General features: G+C 49.3%; 1 protein-coding gene and 1 long non-coding RNA gene across 2 annotated transcripts in view; one reads left to right on the top strand and one right to left on the bottom strand.

Annotated features, from left to right (window-relative positions):
* IGFBP2 (insulin like growth factor binding protein 2) overlaps positions 1–19,512 on the bottom strand; it is a 67,656-nt gene that overhangs the window by 37,871 nt on the left and 10,273 nt on the right. The window lies entirely within an intron of this gene.
* Positions 1,321–18,646, top strand: LOC119152550. The gene is made up of 3 exons (XR_005105804.1): positions 1,321–1,399; positions 12,234–12,238; positions 18,635–18,646. It is a non-coding gene; the product is annotated as an uncharacterized LOC119152550 (long non-coding RNA).

Raw genomic sequence — 19,512 nt, 5'->3', positions numbered from 1 at the left:
TTGAAACACAGCCCAGGCCTGCTGCTTAGCAGCTGGGATTTTAACACTTGTTGCAGCAAGAGAAATTAGTAACAGAAATCAGCACAGGGAAAGATGAGGGTGTCAGGTACAAGGCCTGTACTGTACCAAGGGAGAGCAGCAAAAGTGGTCTCTAGGGAGTGGCTGACTGGCTTTATTCTGCTCTGTTTTACATTTCTGTGAACAGTTCTTCAGACTACTGACCACAGTCCCAGGAAATGTATACCCTCTCTTACATCTTCCTATTCTACCATCTTGGTGTATCTCCAAGGCATGAACACCCTGGAAACAAGAACAAGTGAATTTTTAGTATTTTCTCTGCTGGAGCTTTTAGGCAATCAAAAGAAATTACTTTTATAAATGGCAACAGCTAGCTTTGTTATCTGCAGTCCCTTCCACTGATCCTTGCAAAGTATTGAATGGAAGGAGTAAAATGAAAATAATAATCCATGTTACCCCTGTCTCACAGCAGTTTGGCTCCAGCCCACATACCACAGACATCTGCACCACCGCCGTGAATCAGAGCCAACACGTGCGTTGGTGCTGCCTGGGCATCGCCCACTGCACGGATTGTTCAGCATGAGGCCATCCCACAGCTCCCCCTCTATCCCAGAGCAGGGGGAAGCACACAGGCACGAAGGTTATCAGGAACCACACTGACCATTGCCTCAGGACAACTATTGCACACTTAGCAACCATTGGCCCTGCAGCAAGAGCAAGGGCACAGGAGGAGCCTTCCCTGCCACCCCATCAGGGTGCACATGCACAGGATCCCCCCGACCTGAGAGCAGCACTAGTGCAAGCGCATTTGGGGCAGCACAGGGCACTCACACCCTGCTCAGCAGCCTCCTGGGCCACAAGCTGAGCCATGGCAGCTACCCGCGTGTGCAGGTTGAGCCTCAACTGCACATGTCCCCAGGAGGCTCAACACATCCAGCCCCTTGCTTCCACTTTAGTCAGTTCATAAGAAATTCAGGCATCTGGGGCGATTGAGGCTAAGCCATTTTGTTTCACGGCTGGAGGCAGAGCAGGCTTGGGCTCAATGGCCCTGCTTGCACCAACAGGAGAAGCCCCTGCCCTGCACGATGCTGATACTCATGCCTACACAAGCTCAAACCCCATGCAGGTTCCTTGGAAGTGGAGGATTATTTTTACATGGAACTGATGAAGCAACAACCCATGCCAAACTATGATTTTAAACTGATGCTGCATTGGGTTTGCATGGCAAGGTTTTGGTAGCAGGGGGGCTAGAGGGGTGGCTTCTGTGAGAAGCTGCTAGAAGTTTCTCCCATGTGCGATGGAGCCCGTGCCAGCCAGCTCCAAGACAGACCTGCCGCTGGCCAAGGCCAAGCCTATCAGCAGTGATGGCAGCGCCTCTGGGGTAACACAGTTAATGATGGGGAAACCCCTGTGTAACAGCAGTTGGGGCTGGAGGGAGATTGCGCGAGAGCAGCAACTCTGCAGACAGCAAGGCCATGGAGGAGGAGGGCAGGAGGGGCTCCGTGTGCCCGAGCAGATGCCCCGGCAGCCACAGCGAAGCCCCCGGCGAGGCGGGCTGTCCCCTCGGCCCATGGAGGGCACCGGGGGAGCAGATCCCCCCGCAGCCCGGGCAGGGCCCCGCGGGGGCAGGGGGTGCCCGCAGCCCAAGGGAAGCCCCGGCTGGGGCAGGGTCGCTGGCAGGGCCTGTGCCCCCGCGGGGGACCCCGGCTGGAGCAGCCTGTGCCTGAGGGGCTGCGCCCCGCGGGGGGACCCCGGGCTGGGGCAGGGCAGGGTGTGAGGAGCCCCCCCCGAGGGGGAAGGGGGGCAGAGACCAGGGCTGAGGGACTGACCCCGGCCCCAGGAGAGACACCGGGAGGGAGGCTGTGCCCGGGGGGAGGGAGGGGAGGGGGGAAGGTGGTTTAAGATTCGGTTTTATTTCACATTATCCTAGTCTGATTTGATTGGTAATAAATTACTTTCCCCAAGTTGAGGCTGTTTTGCCTGTGACTGTAATTGTAGAGGGACCTCTCTGTCCTTATCTCAACCCACAAAGCTTTCACTGTATTTTCCCTCCCGGGCCCAGCTGAGGAGGGGACAGGCAGAGCAGCTGAGGTGGGCTCCCAGCACCCAGCCAGGGTCAGCCCAGCACAGGTCAGATGTGTAGCACAGGTAGGCTCCTACTTGACATCTAACAGGTGCCAGCAGCATCTCAGGTTGCTATTGCAGGTGGCACAGCTCTCCCACATCAGGATAAGCAGTGAACACCATCTCACATCTGAAATTGTTTGAGCAAAATAAAACAGTGAGCTCAGCCCACCCATTTGAGCCACTATTACTGAACAGAGGGCTTTTCCCAAAACCTTTGTGCTGGGACCATGTTCAGGTTATAGCTGCAGAGGATCACGCAGTCCTCTGAGATTTCTTCCTGCAAGGAATGTGAACCGCTTGAAAATGCTACCGGCTTTCCCACACAGATGCAAGAAGAGCAGCTGAGACACCAGGCAACCACAGCCTCTCAGAAAAGAATTTGTGATGAAAAATTATGGCTTTCCCTCCTGGCAGGGACAACCTTTAACTGGGAGAGACTCTAGACCCACATTTTGCACTGCAGCCACTTGCTCCAAGCAGAGATCTCTGAGCACGCAGGGCTGCCTGATCAGGACTGCACCTACACATTAGGACTCTTCCTAAAGCATGTCAGTCAATGTAGAGACTCAGCAGGAGCCTAGTTGGGCTGGCAGACAAAAGGGAGGGGGCAGGGGAAAACTGTGACAAATTGAAAATTCAACATGGATTGTGTAACTGCATGAATAATTCCTTTCAAGTCAAAAGGGATTCCTGCAAAAGAGGTAGTTTGCTGCAGTCCCTCAGCTCCGCTTAATAAAAGAACCCCCAGACAGTTGTGTGGTTTTGTTGTTTAAAAACAAAAATTCTTATAACCCTGTCACAAGTTGTAAGATGCAACTGATCTTCATCAGCAGAAAAGAGCTGGGGGAACCAAACAAACAGGTGACACTGGAGACTGATTTCCCCACACACCCCCAACTGGAAGAGAAATTTGCGCAAAATGGCAAACACGTTCGTTCCCTTTTGCTAGAGACAATTTTTTGTTAACAAAAACAATGTAAGACATATTCATAGGAGGGGAGGAAAAGATCTGCTGACAAGTATTTTAATAAATTTCAATGTTTTAGAGAAAGCATGGGATGACCTCCCAGCAGGAAAGAGGAATTGGTTAAATAAAGAAGGGAAGGCTGGAAAAGCTGGGGGTGGGGGTGTGTGGGGAGAGTCCCAACAGTAAGATCTACTCAAGTTATTGAGTGGCATGCCCAGTAGCGGGTAAGCCCTCTTCTCGAGCTATAGGATGAAAACCTGGAACCATTCGGCACAAGGAAGGGCCCCCTCCCCTGCATTTCCCAGCTGCCATGGCAGGGTTAGGCTTATTCCATGTGCAAAATTTAACCCTGCAATAATCTCTCTTCTGGCCACATCACCCCAAGTGAGAGTGATCTCACTGTATTTCCATACAATCCTAAAAGCAACCAAAGTGACCCAGGCCAAAGGCCCATTTTTGCCCTGCATGCTGTCTCCTACCAGGACCGACTGAGATACACAGGAGGGTCCACACCCTGCAGGACCAAGAGCCACCCCAGACCCCTGGGGCTGACAGTATCCTCTCAGCAACAACCACCAAAATGACCCTTCCTCAAAGGCAGCAGTCCCCAAGAGGGGAGGAGCGGGTGTCCAAAGCATTCCACCTGGTAAGAATAGGAAATTGGGAGGTGGAAGAAGGGGGTAAAGGCACCCCTCAACTGACAGGAGACCATACTGCTCTCTACAACTACCTGAAAGGAGGTTGTAGAGTGGTGGGTGTCAACCTCTTCTTCCAAGTGATAGGACAAGAGGAAACAGCCTCAAGTTGTGCCAGTGCAGGTTTAGACTGGATATTAGGAAAAATTTCTTCACCAAAAGGCTGGCCAAGCATTGGAACAGGCTGCCCAGGGAGGTGGCTGAGTCACCATCCCTGCAGGTATTTAAAAGATGTGTAGATGTGGCACTCAGGGACGCGGTTTAGTGGCGGACTTGGCAGTGTTAGATTAACAGTTGAACTCAATCTTAAGGGTCTTTTCCAACCGAAATGATACCATGATTTTGGTGCTTAAAGTGCATTGTTTCCCAAAGGGAGAGCCATCCACCTCAGGAGCGGCGCTACCCGTGAGTGCATCTTGGGCACTGGCACCCATGTAGATGCCCTGATGTCTAATATGCCAGTTGAACCCACACTACAGCCTTCCTCTCCAAGTGAGCAGTGGCAGGGCTTTTCCTCCTCTACCTAGCCAAAGATTTTCAGGAAACTTTCAGGAAGGAAATCACTGGTCAGACCTCTGCACCACCCCACCTGCACAGAGTTGGTCAATGGATCCAAAAACTAGTGGGAAAGGGAACACCTTTATAGAAATCAGGCTAAAATGCATTCCCTCCAGTGGAATCTTTAGATGCCAAATGCACTGGCTTTGGAGTTCCATCCTTGAATTCCACATCGTATTTTCACTGTTTGCCCAAAACCAGACCCCCAGCACCCTGACAAGTCCTCCTAATCCACTGGCTTCAAGGCCAGGACTGGAGCCTACTACTCCACAAGTTCCTCCTCCCAGGCAGTCCCAGCTTCCCCTCCTCTTCCCTAAACACCAGCCCCACAACTGCTTATTCACCAAGTTTCACCTCCACCCCACTTCCCCTTCTTCCCTCTTCTTGCTTCTCCCAAGAAGATCATGAGCCCTAACTCCCCTCCTGGCCAAACCCAGGTCCCATTTTGCTCAGGAGAGCTTGGGTATCTACCATAAACTCCAGGACCAGGCATGGAGATCAGAGAAAGTCACAGGATGGCAGGTTGGGTGGTTTGGAAGCTGCTGCTCCTTGGGAAGGTGGGACAGCACCAATCCCTTTTTCCCTGCTTGTCTCTCTATTTGGGAGTATGGATGCATGGAAGGGGTTCAGGACTGCCTCCTTCTCTAGCCTCTTAGCTGGCAGAAGCAATTTTGCAGGTCAGTGCTTCACATCTGCTCAGGATGGCTCTGAGCACCCACACTACTACCAGGAGATGCTGCTCCACATGCTCCCACCCCACTCAAGACAGTGCTCACGTGGCAGAACCAAGCCTCTTCATCCTCCAGTCTGGCTCAGCTGGGGCACAAGTAGCAAAACGCACAGCCTGAGCCCCAGCTCAGGAGCAGCTGTGCTGCACCAGCACTGACTCAGGCATGAGCAACACCAGCACGGGGGCACTGCCTGCCATTGGCATCCAGGTCCAGACAGCCCGCAGCTTCAGCCCAGAACACGCTCTGCCCAGTGAATCACACACCAATCCCGGCAAGTCCTTTCAAGACCCATCAATCACTAGAGGGCAAAAAAAAAAAATTACATGCACACAAAGTAATTAGAGGTGTAACCCTCTCCCCTCCCTCTGTGCAGGCTTAATTCTCCCTTTGTCCAGGCATGTTTGCCTTGCTAAGTTGTGCCTCAGGACAGCTTTCTTGACAGAAAACAAAGGTTAATTAATAAAAAAAAAAAGAAAAAGCACAAAGAGAAACCCCTCATTAAAATGGCCACCCTCCCAGCAGAGAGCTCTTTACTTAGACTGGTCCTTCCTGGAAACAGAGGCACTGACCCATGGCCGTGACCCCTCCAAAAAAGCCAAATTACACACAGCCAACTCAGGGCTGTCTCCAGCAATGGAGGGACGGGAAGCCAGCCAGTGGAACAGAACCAAGACGCAGCAAGGTGCAAACCTGAGGGTTGTTACCCACCTCACCCACTGAAACCCCAGCCTCATGGACCATTTGTCTCCAGTTAAATTAAAACCTTCCCCTGATAGCTTGGTGGCACACATACCGTGACTTACTGTAGCTTTTTGAAGTATGTTACAGAGGATGGGATATCAGCTATCAAAGATGCTCTGCTCCCATCCCTCCTCACCTAAGCAGCTGAAAACACAGCAAGCCTCCCTTCCAATTTACCACCTGCATTATCAAATGCTTCACCTCCACAATCGGAGTCTCTCATTACAGCACAGACATGACAAACACAGGTACAAGTCTGCTTCAAACCTGCTCTCTGCAAGTGCAAAAAACATCTCTCCCATGTGCTCGAACACACATGAGCACTTCTGATCCTGTTAGCTAGAGAGGTGGTGAAAGCACACACGCACGTGCATGCTCACCAGCCAGCTCATTAAATCTAATTAGACAGCGTTCCACAGGGAATTTTGAAATGCATATCCAGCAATTGCTGTGCGCTGCTCTTTCCTCAGCCCTCTGGATGTGTGAGCATGATTACTCACCACATGAAAAATAGAAACTAATATGAAACTTAATGTGCAAGTATGGCAGCTCCCTAACAGAGGTGCACTGTAATTTAATCAGTCTTCCTCATTAGAGACAAATATGGTGGCAGCAATACAGGGAAAGAACACCCATGCCTCAGATCTAGATCCAAACCTCTCCAGAAAACTGACAGTCCAGAATAGCAGAAGTTTTCCCCAGTAACTTTATCAAAAATTTCCCCTACTGACCTTCTGTTATGCAAGGTGTAGAGCCAACACACATGCGCACAAGACCACTAGCACCATGAAGACAGCTAAGCCAAAGTACAAGGGACTGAATTTTGGGGGACTCAAGGAAAATGAAAAAACCCTCTCCATGAGCTGCATTCCTGTACTGCAAGTACAGGAAAACCGTGGCTTGAGACCTGATGTAGCATGCATGGGATATATGAGGGCTAAGTGCTGAAATGGAGGGTCTAAGGCATTCCCCAAAGTGTTCTCCATCCCCAGCTCTGCTGGTGTTGCCAGCCAGCAACAGTTCATGTCAGCTCCGGGAACATTCCCTGTGCTCAGGACAGACATTCTTTACAACATCCACTTCACTGCATCAATTCATCACAAATAAATCTGGCAACTGCCTTGTTTACACAGGAAAAATTTAATCTGAATTCACTTCCACGGTGGAGTAGCTAAACTGTGTTAAACACGCCAACTTAATACAGAGCATCCCTCCTTTGAGTGTGCCGCCTTATATGCAGGCAGAATTCTGCTTCCTTTGAACAAAAAGCATTTCAACTCTCAATAGGTATACTGCATTAAACCTGCTACAGATAAAACTAATCCAGACTATATACACATCATTAATTCCTGAGAGTCCCTAGGCATCCAGCCTCCCATTATGCCTAATCCAGCAGATCCCGGAAGGATTTGGTAAACTCCTGATTTCCTTGTTGATGTGAAGCACCCCAGCAGATTTGACCAGGAAATGTCAACAGCACTGCTCATCTGCTACAGCTTATGGAAGGTACTCAGGAGACAAAATAAGCGTCTCTTCTGAAGCCCATCATTACTCTAAGTTATGTTCCTCATTAGGGTGATTGGTCACCTAGAACTGCTCTACTGAAAGCAAAGACATGGTGTCCATTGCAACTATTTATACACATGTAAAATATATATATATATTAAAAAAACATTATTTTGTATTGCAGGGGTCATAGTCTGGTCTTTTGATGGCCAAGTATTCCTGTATGTACTCACGCAGGAAAAATCATGGAATAATGAAATACAATAGACTAAAACAACTATCACTCATTCATATGGATAACAGAACCATAGCACTTGCCTTTCTTTTTCCTGCTGGTGAAGTATCTGACTTACATTCCTACTGTAGACAGTAAGAAATGCAAGTCCTAAAATATGCAGGATGACAAGTATCCAGCTAGGGTTACTGCACATGGCTGCACTGTCTGAGCTGTTCAAATTTTACGATCATTCCAATGATACAATTTTGTCATAGACATTACAGTTTCAATTTAAAAGACATCAGAAATTAACTATGAACTGCAGCACATAAAGCTAGAGAACATAGCTGTCAAAACAAGAAAGAAAAAACCCAAACATAAGACCTTTCAGGAAATGATCCAAGATTTCAGCAGTCATATAGCCAGTAAGTTATAGAAGGAAAGTATACTTTTAAAAATCCCAGAAACTAAACCCAACAGCTTTCCATAATTTTTGTGACCTTACATTAGATGACATTTTGTTCATGATCAGAGACAGCAGAAACATATTTTCAACTTTTTTCCATTTTGGTCTGAAAACTTCAAAGTGTAGCAAAGACTTTAAAATAAGAGAACCTGTAGAAACCAAGATGCAATGCAACTGAAGGTTTAGCTGTATTACAGTTCAGAGCTGGCTTTGCTCTGCAAAAGTGCTGTTTCAGCAAGAAAACGAAAAGAGAAGATAAGACAATTATTCCAACTACTGGAAAATACAGATGTTAGTTCTAGATTATATCCTGTTAAAAACAAAAGCTATGGGAGGGGAAACTCTTTTTTAAAGTATTGGAGTCATGACAGCTTTTTCAGAGACAGAGAGAAGCAACTTGAATATAAATGTGTCCAAAATAGGTCAGCACTCTTTTCTTGGCCAGTCAAGTTTGATACTTTTCACTTGGACTGGACTTTTCACTGCCTGGACAGCAGTGGCACACATACTGCAGGGACAGAGGCTGAGCCCATGGGTAGCTGCTACCTCCGTGCAAGCCCCCATGCCCCACACACAGCCTGGGGTGACGGGCCAGGGCTCACACACCGAGCATCACCAGGCATGCTCAGGCAACAGCCGCATGCTTCGCAGCGGTACCTGCTTTTCCCCTGATTATATGGGTTTCTGATACAACATCGCTCCCATTCCAAGAGGGTTTTGAAATGCTGTGTGCCCACAGCTGGTTTTGAGCTTATCAAGTAAGAAGCATCATAACAGACAGGATGTTTTCTGCAGCCCCCACCAAGACCCCACCACATTCAGCCCCAAGCATCCTGGCCACAGCCTGGTAGGAAGCAGCTCCTTTTGCCAGGGCAGAAGTGGGCCCTGCATGATCCAAATACGGTGGGCAAAGCCACTACCTCCTCACCAGAGGCTACAGCCCCTTAAACCAAAGCAGAGAGCAGGTTTTGACCCAGAAATCAGTCCATGAGGCGCAGATCGTGCACCTCAGCTGCTGTGCTGCCGCTTCCATGGGGGAGGTTGGTGGGAGCAGTAACATCAGGCTGCAGTAGAGCCACAGGGTTTTGTTCTTTTTTCAATTTTTTAAAAAGGAAAAAAGCAAACAAGTTATTTCTACAGTACTGACAGGCACGCCTGCCAGTCCAGCCTCAGCAGCATTTCTGCCTAGCAGCTTGGCTTGTTTACCACCAATAAAAAGCCCATTAGTTGCACAATGCGCCTGTTAAAAATAACTCAAAAAAAATCATGACTGGCAAATTAGTAAGACATCAGGACGCACAGACACCTCAGCGTGGTGTTATGGAAACCACAAAGGAGTCAGGCTTCCCTAAAGAGCTTTTCCCAAGGAAGATGAGACCAAAGATTTCTCTCCCTTTGAGTGGGCCCAGCTAATTTGAAGGGCTCAGGACCAAAATACAACAGTCATCCAGCCAACCAGCCCGAGGTTTCCAATCAAGTGACTTCCAAAGAAAGTAAGCTCACCAGGCTCAAATGCTAATGAGAGCCTGAGGTCTCCCTTGCACAGGTGCAGCCAGTGGAGGAGGCTGCAATACTCTGGATTTTCCCCAAAACTTCATGCCCCTGCCCAGGGTCTGATACAGCAGAAGCAACAGGTGCTGACTCAGTAACCCCCCCTGCCCTGGCCACCCAAGGACCCTGCTTTTAAAGCATTGCTGGTGTAAAACTAAAAGGGGGCATAGGATGAATCATAAGCTGCCCTCCTTTAGGGACTGGTCACTCCTCACCAGACTCCTATGGGCACTGCTGGCACAAGGACAAAGACTTACATTTTCCCCATATGTTTTAACATAACTGCTGGTAAAAAAGATATCCAGCTCCCAGGCCGGTCCCCGATCAAATGAAACACAAAACTTAGCCTTGCCACCTGCCAGGCACACGATTACTCTCCAGCTCAGAAGCCCACAGCAGCACAGTTCAGACCCTGCAGACAGGGCTTAGGACTGCCTTTTCCGATCACTCCCCCCAGATGCGTGCAATTCAGGGGTCACTCCAAAGCTGACCCTGTGGTTCACACAGGCAGCGGGAAGAGTGGAGGCACTTTCTGGTTTCCCTACAACCCTCCTAGAGCACCCAGAGCCTAGGACACAAGCAGAGAGGCAGAGTAAGCTCAGGAAGGTGCTGCCCTAGTGGGTATGGACAGAAGAGCTGAGAGTTCTTGCAATACTGTCCCTCTTAGCAAACTCCTCCAGAGATGCAGCAACCCTGGGAGCTGCTATTAAACTCAAGAGCAATGTTGCTTTTCCTCTTGAATCCAGCAGATTTACATGGAGGCTACCCTAGATGAACAGCCCAAATCCCTTGCATCACCACCAACCCCACCATTAACTGGTTATGGAAAACCTGAAAATACCAGTTTGCAAGGATGTAACCAAATTTTATTCACTGTCTCTTCCCACAGCAGGGTGTCTGTGACTCTTCTGCAATTAGGGTGCTTCTGCCTTTCCTTCACGTGAGCGCTCACAGCCCCTTCCACAAGCCCAGACATTTCTCCCCACAGTCCCTCACGGAGAAGCTCCTTTGGGAACATGCCAAGCAGAGATACGCGTTGAGGACACACTGCATTTGTGAAACAGGATGAGGATCCTCTTCTGCTCACAAGGTGGCAAGAGGGGACTTCAAAAGCAGCTGCAAATATTCAAGGTGGTGATTTAGACTGACCTTTTCACAACAGAAAAATTTCTCTTCATGCCCACACAGGAGAATAAATGTATTTTTCGGACACACACACTCAATCCTGCAGATTTGTAAGGATGAAAGTGGAGTCATGCAACCAGGTGAGCAAGCACTGCGTTAAAAGCCTGGCTGAAGATATAGTCTCTCAATATAAGAAATAAAAACATCCATTAGCACAGTGGGTCCATAGTATCTGCATTACTACTGTTACTAGCAATTCTTCTACAGAGCCCTGAACATTGAAAATTCCCAAGCAAGACCCAAATGCCATCTCAGAAACACTCACCATTCTCAGACTGGAGGACAGTAGGATAAACCACACCAAGAGACTTACATCCAGGGGAAAAACAGCTCTACTCACCCTGGGAAGGAGAAAGAGCCAGCCAGCCAACCTTGCTCCCACCCAACATTTAAATTCAGGTGACACTTATGGAGACAACAGAGTTGTAAGAGCTGCAACCAAGCTAGTAGCTGGTGTTTTGGCTGAGATAATTAAGATGCTCATCTGCTTCAGCTGTGATCATCTGCAGCTGGAAACAGGTGAGAGCCACTCTCCTCACAGGGTCTCTACTTCTGAAACCTGTGTTACAACTTTAAAGCTATGCTCAGGAATAGCTTCCCCACTGCTGACAAGCCCCTTCCACAATGCCTGGATCAGTAACACCAGCGAGATTACACTGAGGATGTCTGGCCTGCTAAGGTCCCTACCAGACACATATTTTAACCAGCAGCAAAGGCGCTTCAAACTGTGCCACCGGACTGCAGTGTGCTCGGAACACCTCACAGGGATGGAGGTGGATGTGGCTACATCAGAACAAGCCACAGCCAAGCTTGGCTGGACCACTCTCCTCATACAGACCTCATTGGCCATGGCTTGTCCTGGAGTGCCATCACCTCCCACCCCACCAGAGTTATGTATTCCTGCATCAAATAAATAGCTTATGTCAGGGTTTCTTGAGATACTAACTCCGTCCTGAGGGTGCTTAAAATCAGACCCAAACCACGACGGCCAGTGACCTGCTCTGCGCTCATCCCTGCTGCTTCTACTGTGTCCAAAACAACTTCGGGGGAGAGAGCAGGAGGGGCGACTTCACTCCAGCAGGTTTCATGCCAGACAGGGTATCACCGCATCGTCTGCGCTGCTGTAACGCGACGCTGGCCAGGTACCGTCAGCGCCGCCGCTGCAAGGCAGCACGCCAGCACAAACACCGTGCCGGGTGCTCCGGCTGGTTCGACAGCAGTGCAACCATATCCTCGGGCCGGCTCCAGACCATGACCTGCCAGCTAAGCCAGACATGTGCGTCTCCGGTGCCGACGGCCATGGAAACTGAGCTTTGGTTTGCCCTTGTTAAGCTGTTTTTGGGTGCAGGGCCACCCTCCAAGCCAGCACGGGGCAGGCGGGGGTGCACACCCCAGGAGTTTGCAATAAAGGAGATCTGTGTGGCTGGCGAGTGCTACGTCTCCTGGGAACGGCCCTTTTACTGGACTCCAGATGCTGTGGAGTGATTGCTTACATGAAGGCGGGGGAGGCCTCTGTACTGTTTCTCATTTCCTCTTTTTTTGCTCACACACACCCCCCCCTCTGATTTCCTGGTTTTGTTCAGAAGCACAAGAGAGTCATTCATCATTTTTCTTCCAGCACAAGGAGCGCTCTCACCTCCTCCTCATCCCTAAATCCCTCCCCACCAGAAAAGGGCATGCATTCGCCAGCCAAAAAGGCTCACAGCAGGGAAGGCAAAGCTCCCCAGCTCCTGCAAACAGCTCCGGCACAAAGGGCCACATTCTCAGCTGGGTTCAGTGGGTGCCAGCCCCCAAAGGGTGAAGGCCAAAACTCAATGACAGCAGAAACGCTAAGTCAGAAAACGGATATCAGCAGAGGAGGAAAGCAATTTGCCCCGGTTTGAATTACGGGCGGGCGATGCAAAGCAGAGAGGAATTTGCATGCTGAAGAGACAGACAGCATCTCAGGTCACTGGAAAAAAAAAAGAGCTAAGAGGTGAATGTCCGCATATGTCTCAGCCTGCATGCCCTGATGGTCACCCAAATTACCGAAACCTAGGAAAACTTTCCTTGCAGAGTCGCCCCCCAACTCTCTGGAAATTGGACTGGCACCAGTCCAGGTGTAGTCCAGGCAATGGATTTGCACTGCTTTATGTGACAGCAAGACACCATCCCCAGCTTTGGGATGGGCTTCCAGGAAAACTGTTCATTTTGCAGGAGGGGAGAAAAGGGGTGGCTGCAGGTGCAGACAATTAACCCTTCCTGAGGGTCAACAACAACCCACCCCCCCACCTCCCGGAAAACTTCATTGTAGGGCTTTGCTCCAAAGTCCACTTGGGTTCACAGTCACACTGCTCTCTCCATAGCTTCTTGATGACCACTCCTTGCCCTGTCTTGGAGGGAGAGCACCAGGAGTAAAACATCTCAGTACAGCTGCAACAGAAAAGAGAAGTTCTTTCCAAAGCCCTTGAGAAAGAGTGAGTAGGAAAACCCCAAAGTAGTTCGAATTCTTGCACACGTTTTTATAAAGCAACTGCATGTTTGCATGAAAACCAAGACAGTGCAAACACCTGGTGTCTGTTTGGGGCCTTTTGGTTTGGCTGATGACCTGGAAAAAAGAAGGAAATAAAACTGGACACATAGAAAATGTTCCAGGTTTTGGTTTTGTTTGGGTTTAATCACAGCAATAACAGCAACCAAGTCAAAAAGGTCTGCTTATGGTCAAACCCAAGGCTTCTTTTTGGTCATTTTAGACGGAAAAGAAATAGCGGATTGTGGTACTGGGGCCGGTTGTGTGGAGGGGAGCCTACATACCAGCAGCTCCACCAAGAGGTTCGTTAACTGCACAATTTCAGCAAGAACTGGAAGAGCAATGAAAGTACAAGCCACCAAGAGCCTGGCCATTTGGAACTAAACTCTTCCACACCCACTGAGCCAGAGATCCTGGGGCTCCTGCAGCTGCTTCTCACCAAGCCAAGCAGGATCACTAGACTCCTCCAGGCTCTCCCCCAAAAACCACCAGCTGCTTATGCCAACTGGAATATCAACGTTTCATGAGACCCAAGTGTTGCAGTATGGGAGCCCAGACAGTCTGTATTCATGTCTCAGGCAAAGGAAGAGTTTGGGGCCACTTTTTGCACATCCTGTGTCACTGGGTAAACTGGTGGCATGCTCTTTGGGGCCACTTTTGAGTCTGGCTCTCAGTTCATTCCCTTTGCTTTCTTTAAAGATGCTCAAATGGTAAACATTTTTTTGAGGCTGGTCTCCCTCAACATCTTTGCAAGCTTCTTTTGAGATTCTTTTGTGCTCCCAAGGAGAAACACCAATATTTCAGTTACCTGAACAAAACCTTAGATTTTGCTTTTTCCTTTTTTTTCTCTCTCTCTTTTTTTTTTTTTTTTATGATTTGGCAGCCAAACTGAAATTATCAGCCCCAAGCAGGAACGAACATGTGGACTCCATTGTACTCCAAACCCAGTGTGTCACCTCCACAGCTCCCAGACGTGCTCATGCAGAGCTCTGCACCTGACCCTCCCACCCCGGCGGGGTAGCCCCCGACAGCTCCTCTCTCTGGAGCAACAGCAGGTTTCAACAGGTCTTCACCGAGCCAGACATGTCAAAATGAGCCTGCTAGCACCTGCTGAAAATACTCAAATCTGAGAGCAGGCATGGGGAGAGAAGGTGAGGCTGGCAGAAATGCACCAAGAGAAAACAAGAGGAAGAAAGAGAGAGCAGCACTTTATAGCAGGAAAAAAAAAACCTTGCTGATCAAAAAAATGCAATGGGAAGAAGGTACAGGGCTCTAGGGAAAAAAAGAGCAGCAAAGCAAGAAGGCAAGAGGGGCTGGGATGAACAAGCTGGTCTGAATGCACATGGTCAGCATGGGTATACTGGTGCATATCCTCTTCTTGGCTCCAAGGAGATCCCAGAGCCTTTTGCAAATCAGGAGCAAGCTCTTGATTTTTCCTAGGTGCAGCAGCTGCTGGATCATTCCTTACCTGTCGGGCTCCCATCCCACAAAAGTCCAGGCTTCTGGTATTGGAAAGAGTATTAAAATAAACTCAGAAATATACCAGGGAATTTTGCTTTGGAGCCTTTTCAATATTTTCCTCACCTTGGCATCTTCAAACTAGGTGACGCGTGGCACCATCACGTTTTCTGTAGTGTTCATCACTGGAGCAACTAGCAAGCTGCTCAGTCTAAGAAACTTGCTCTCCTGAGATACAATCCCATCACTGAGTCTTCCAGGACAAAAGGATAAGTAGCCCCCGAGAAGAATGGACACAGTGGTACCTGCCTCAGTTTCCTTAACTTCCAGGTAGGGCTTTTACAGTGCAGCAGGGGCCAAATGCAGGTGTCCATGGCCAGGCTGTGCCTGGGGGCAGCAGAACCACAGTCAGGGAGGGATGAGGTTAATCACACGGATAACAGAAAGCTGGATGCCAGCCCCCATCCCACACAGCTCAGACAGCAGCACAGGGGATGTGTGAGGGAAGAGAGCAGCTCAAAACCCAGAAGAGCTCCCAAATGAGGCCAGTCTTACCCTATTCCAGCTACAGACCTGCATCTTGGCCTTCACAAGGGCCAGGAAAAGCCCTGCACATTTTCTTTAGAAAGGAGCACAACAGTGAAAAGCCCCCAGTAGGAGGGTTTTCCTTTCAGCCTGACCTGGACTGTCCTGTGTATCCGCCACGAGGGCACGGCCACCGGGAGCCAGCTCGCCCGCTCGGGGAGGAGAAAAGGGAAGTTAATTTTCACAGCCAAAAGAAAATAGGGAGCTCTTTTCAGATGGCAAGAATGTAACCGTGACATTTAGTCACTTGCTATTGCTGCTTCCCGGGTATGTCTCTCTACAGGAAAGCCCCCGGGACAGAAGTCCCTCCAGGCATCATTGCAACATATGTTTGCCCAAAAGTTGGTGTCTAAACCTGCTCCAAGGTCCCCACACCGGCTCCTTGGGAAGCTGGGAGGGTTCGGGGAGGTTCAGTCTTGCCCGACGTGCACTTTGGCTGCCTTAAAACAGATGCATGCGCCTAGGTGGGAAAAAAGCAAACCTGCAACCCTGGCTCAGGGTCTGACACACCAGCAGAAAACAGCAAAGCCCTGCTCTCTGACACGCAAACCAGGACAGGATGGCAACACTGCATCGCACTGCACCAGCCCTGCGCTGTGCAAGGCCGGCTTTGCAGCAGAGGGGAACCAACACCATGTCTCTGGCTCTGAAATGCAGCCATTCACCACCACCACAATGGGGAGATTGCATTTGCTCCGTGTTGAGCTGCAACGGTGAGTGACCCTACCTCATGGCATTGCTCCTGCAACGAAGCCAGCACCTCCCACCGAACTCCCCAACTCCATCACAGGGTCAGAATCTGATCTAGCATGTCCCAGCTGTTGCCAGGCTGTGGCTACATGCCCTCCAGGCACCATGCATGCTTACACGGTTGGAAAGAGACGAGAGCAACCTAGCTCGGCATTACTCCAGTACAGGGCAGGCTGCACACCTTGCACAACAAGCCCCAGGTACCAGCTTCAGGCAGTCATCCCAGCTCAGGTCATGCTGATGACACTGCTCAGCCCACAATTTCAGGGATTTCCAAAGCACAGCCCAGTTTGCCAGCAGCTCACAGAGGAACCTTCTTTGCCATGTTACTGCACTAATTCCAGCCTTGCACTGCAGACACTTTTCTGACACACAGCCTGAAGTCCCACCCATCCACAACTCTCGTGGACAAAATTTTGGGAACTTCCCCCATTAAAATGTTTCGTAAATCTGATGGGAGTTCACTGCTTCAAGAGAGCTGCAAAAGCTTACTGCACACTCTACAGAGCTTCTTAGGATATAGTTTATATGGCAACTCTACAGAGTTTCTTATGATATACATGGCAGTGGGCAGCCCACAGCGGGTTGTAAACCCTCCCACTAGAGCATTCACAAACTCAACACTGAGCTCAATGTCAGTCTTGAACATGGGTAATGATGATGGGAGACAGCAAGATGCATAATTTCACTGTGAAAAATGCTGCTTCATCATGGGATGCAATGAAGGGGATATGCATTCAGTTGACTATCCCCACAGTCTGGGAAAAAGAAAAGAGAAGAACTAGGGAAAAAAAAACAAACACAGGCTTAGTTAAATATTTATAGGGGGCCACCACATTTCAATCATAAGCAGTTTTTCAGGTCAGCTGAGACACATTTCAGCTCTGCTAGGGTTGATCAGCTCCAGGGGACAGGACAGTGCCAGCAATCACAACCTGGAGGCTGAACTCTCCTAGCACATAACTCAGGGAAAAACCTGATCTGGGCAAGGCTGTGCTTCCACTGGGCACAGCCCAAGTAATGGGACCTGCCTTCTCATCATGGCTGTTGCTCCTGGATACATGAGGCGCCAGGAGGTGTGAACAGGTAGCAAACTGGATTTGTAAGAGCAATCCCAAATTGGTCTCGTACGTGCGGATCTTCCTATCCCAAAGCTTCAACACACCGCAGTGATGTACACAGCTGAGGGTTTGTTTGCCTCCTCCAGCACTTGAAGCCTCACTTCTAGAACTCAGGAGGGCACCTCACCCAACAAAGAAGGTACCTCTGTGAGCAGCCAGCAGACAGGTCTGTGCTCTAGAAATCCCTTAATCGCAGGCTCAGTGGCGTCAGCAGCATGATGGGTTTCCACAGCACTGTTACCACCTTGCAAGGCTCACTCCATACTCTTCATAAATTCCAAATTTGTGCACTGCTGACTACCACCGAAGGCAAGATTATGGGCTTGATGGACCTTTGGCCAGGTTGGTCTGCTGCCTGGTCATATCTGCACTGCCCAAGCACTTTCAGCATGGTCTGAATTTGCAAAGGTCAGTTTCAGCACATGAAGGACCAGCCTAATGGCCAGGGGTTAAGGTAACAAATCCTCAAAACTGGCCTGATAAAAAAAATAAACACAAAGATGGAGTAAAGCAATGACTGAAATCAGTAACAAACATTACTAGAAAGACAGAAGCTTTCCAGTTGTCTGAGATGAGAAGAATCTATCTCTTAATTATCATTTTTTTCCTCTTTTTTACCAGGCATACTTTGTCAACGCTGAAAATCAGCCCTTTGTCAGCTCATCTGGCCTTAGTCCCTGCAGGATGAAGACCACGATTCTCAGGAGGGCTGAGCACCAACCAAACCATGCTTTGTGCAGTGGGACCTGCAGGAACTTTACCACTTCCCCAGTCTGCTTTGCCATGTTGAACTCACTTCATCAAAAACAAGGGGGGGAAAAAAGCAAATAAGGCAAGCCCTGGTTCACAAAGGTGGGGTTGAGCAGAAAGGAGGGGCTGGACTCAAAAGGAGAACCCCCTGTCCAAACACAAGTATCTGAAGCAATATTCATAAAGCAAACAGTGGAACGACCGTCAAGCAGTGTGCATTTTGCACACCTGCCCCTTACCAGCAGGCAAATGTCAAGACAACATCAGCACTTCTAAAAAGGGATTAAAATAAAAGCACACTGAGTCCATGGTCAACCTTTGTTTAAAAGCCATGTGAGAACCGATAAGTTTCTACAGGCTGACTCCCTGCAAAAGTAAGCAAGGGAAAGTTATGAGCTCTGGGCTCCCAGAATATTTACTCAGTCTAATGTTATTCTGACTACACTCGAGCAGACCTTTTCAAAGTCCCATGCTGTCATTTTTATGGCATACCCTTGACCAAAACTCAAATGCAGAGCACCCTTTCTCAAGGGTATTTCTTTGCATTTTACTGCCACAGAAGCAAAGGGTGTCCTTGCAAGACAGGAACAGTGCTACAGAAACCCAGCCTATGGCGAGAGGAGGCTGAAGGTTTGCAGCCTCCACTGCACGACAACCAAGGTTCAGACCTGAACACTGCATCAAACTGAAACCATGGAGGTAATTAAGAAGCCTAGATGAATGGCTAAATCTGAGCAGGGGCCAAGAGGCTGAGAGAAGGCACCCTCACGGAGCAGGCTGGGGTGTTTCAGTGGCTGCAGTTGATCTCCAACTTGGTTTAGATCTCATCTGGCCAAAAGCCACAGCCTGGGAAGCACGTCTGGTAGAGGATGTTGGTACACTCTGAGTGTTTCCTCACAAAGGCTTGGGATACCAGATCTTATTTTTAGTACTGTATTCATTTCTTCATGTAATGAGTTCAGTGTTTCAGGCAGCCCTGGAGGAGCAGGAAGGACATGTCCTGTAATAAAACTAATTATTTCATGTGGAATTTCTAGCCATTATTGTGAAAGTGGCCAAATTCCTCACTCCTGAAAAGCTGCCAAAATGGCTATTAATCTGGCTGTGGTCATGAGCAGGATTCCTGTGGCCTTCTGCAACACCCCACCGGCCCCTGGGACAGAGACTCCAGATCCAGAAACCAAAGTGGATGTTGTTATTTCCTCACACCGACTCCCACAGCCCGGGTTTTACTAAACAAGAGAGTTGCGTCAGAGGGCTCCGTGCCAAATTCTTCCCAGTGCCCCCAGACCAAGCATGCCCCAGTCATGTGCACAGAGGTCTAGACCTTCCTAGACCTCCAAAATCAGCCTGAATCAGCCGTTTCAGCATTATTCAAAGGTCTGTGGACCAACCATTTCTACCTGCCTAGCCTTGGCCATGCTTTCAGTGACAGGTGCCCTGAGGGAGCAGGGTACCGAATTTGTCCTGGAGACATCAGAAGTTCTATTCCCACCACCCAGCTGGGCATGCTATGAAGCTGAGCTTTTCAGGTCCCTTCTGCAGGCAGTGGGAAGCCAGGCTCCTCCACAGAGAAA

This window comes from Falco rusticolus, chromosome 8 (assembly GCF_015220075.1).
Source record: "Falco rusticolus isolate bFalRus1 chromosome 8, bFalRus1.pri, whole genome shotgun sequence".
In the NCBI taxonomy this organism is placed as follows: domain Eukaryota; kingdom Metazoa; phylum Chordata; class Aves; order Falconiformes; family Falconidae; genus Falco; species Falco rusticolus.
The sequence above is the reverse complement of the archived record's forward strand: the minus strand, read 5'-3'. Positions and strand labels throughout refer to the sequence as shown.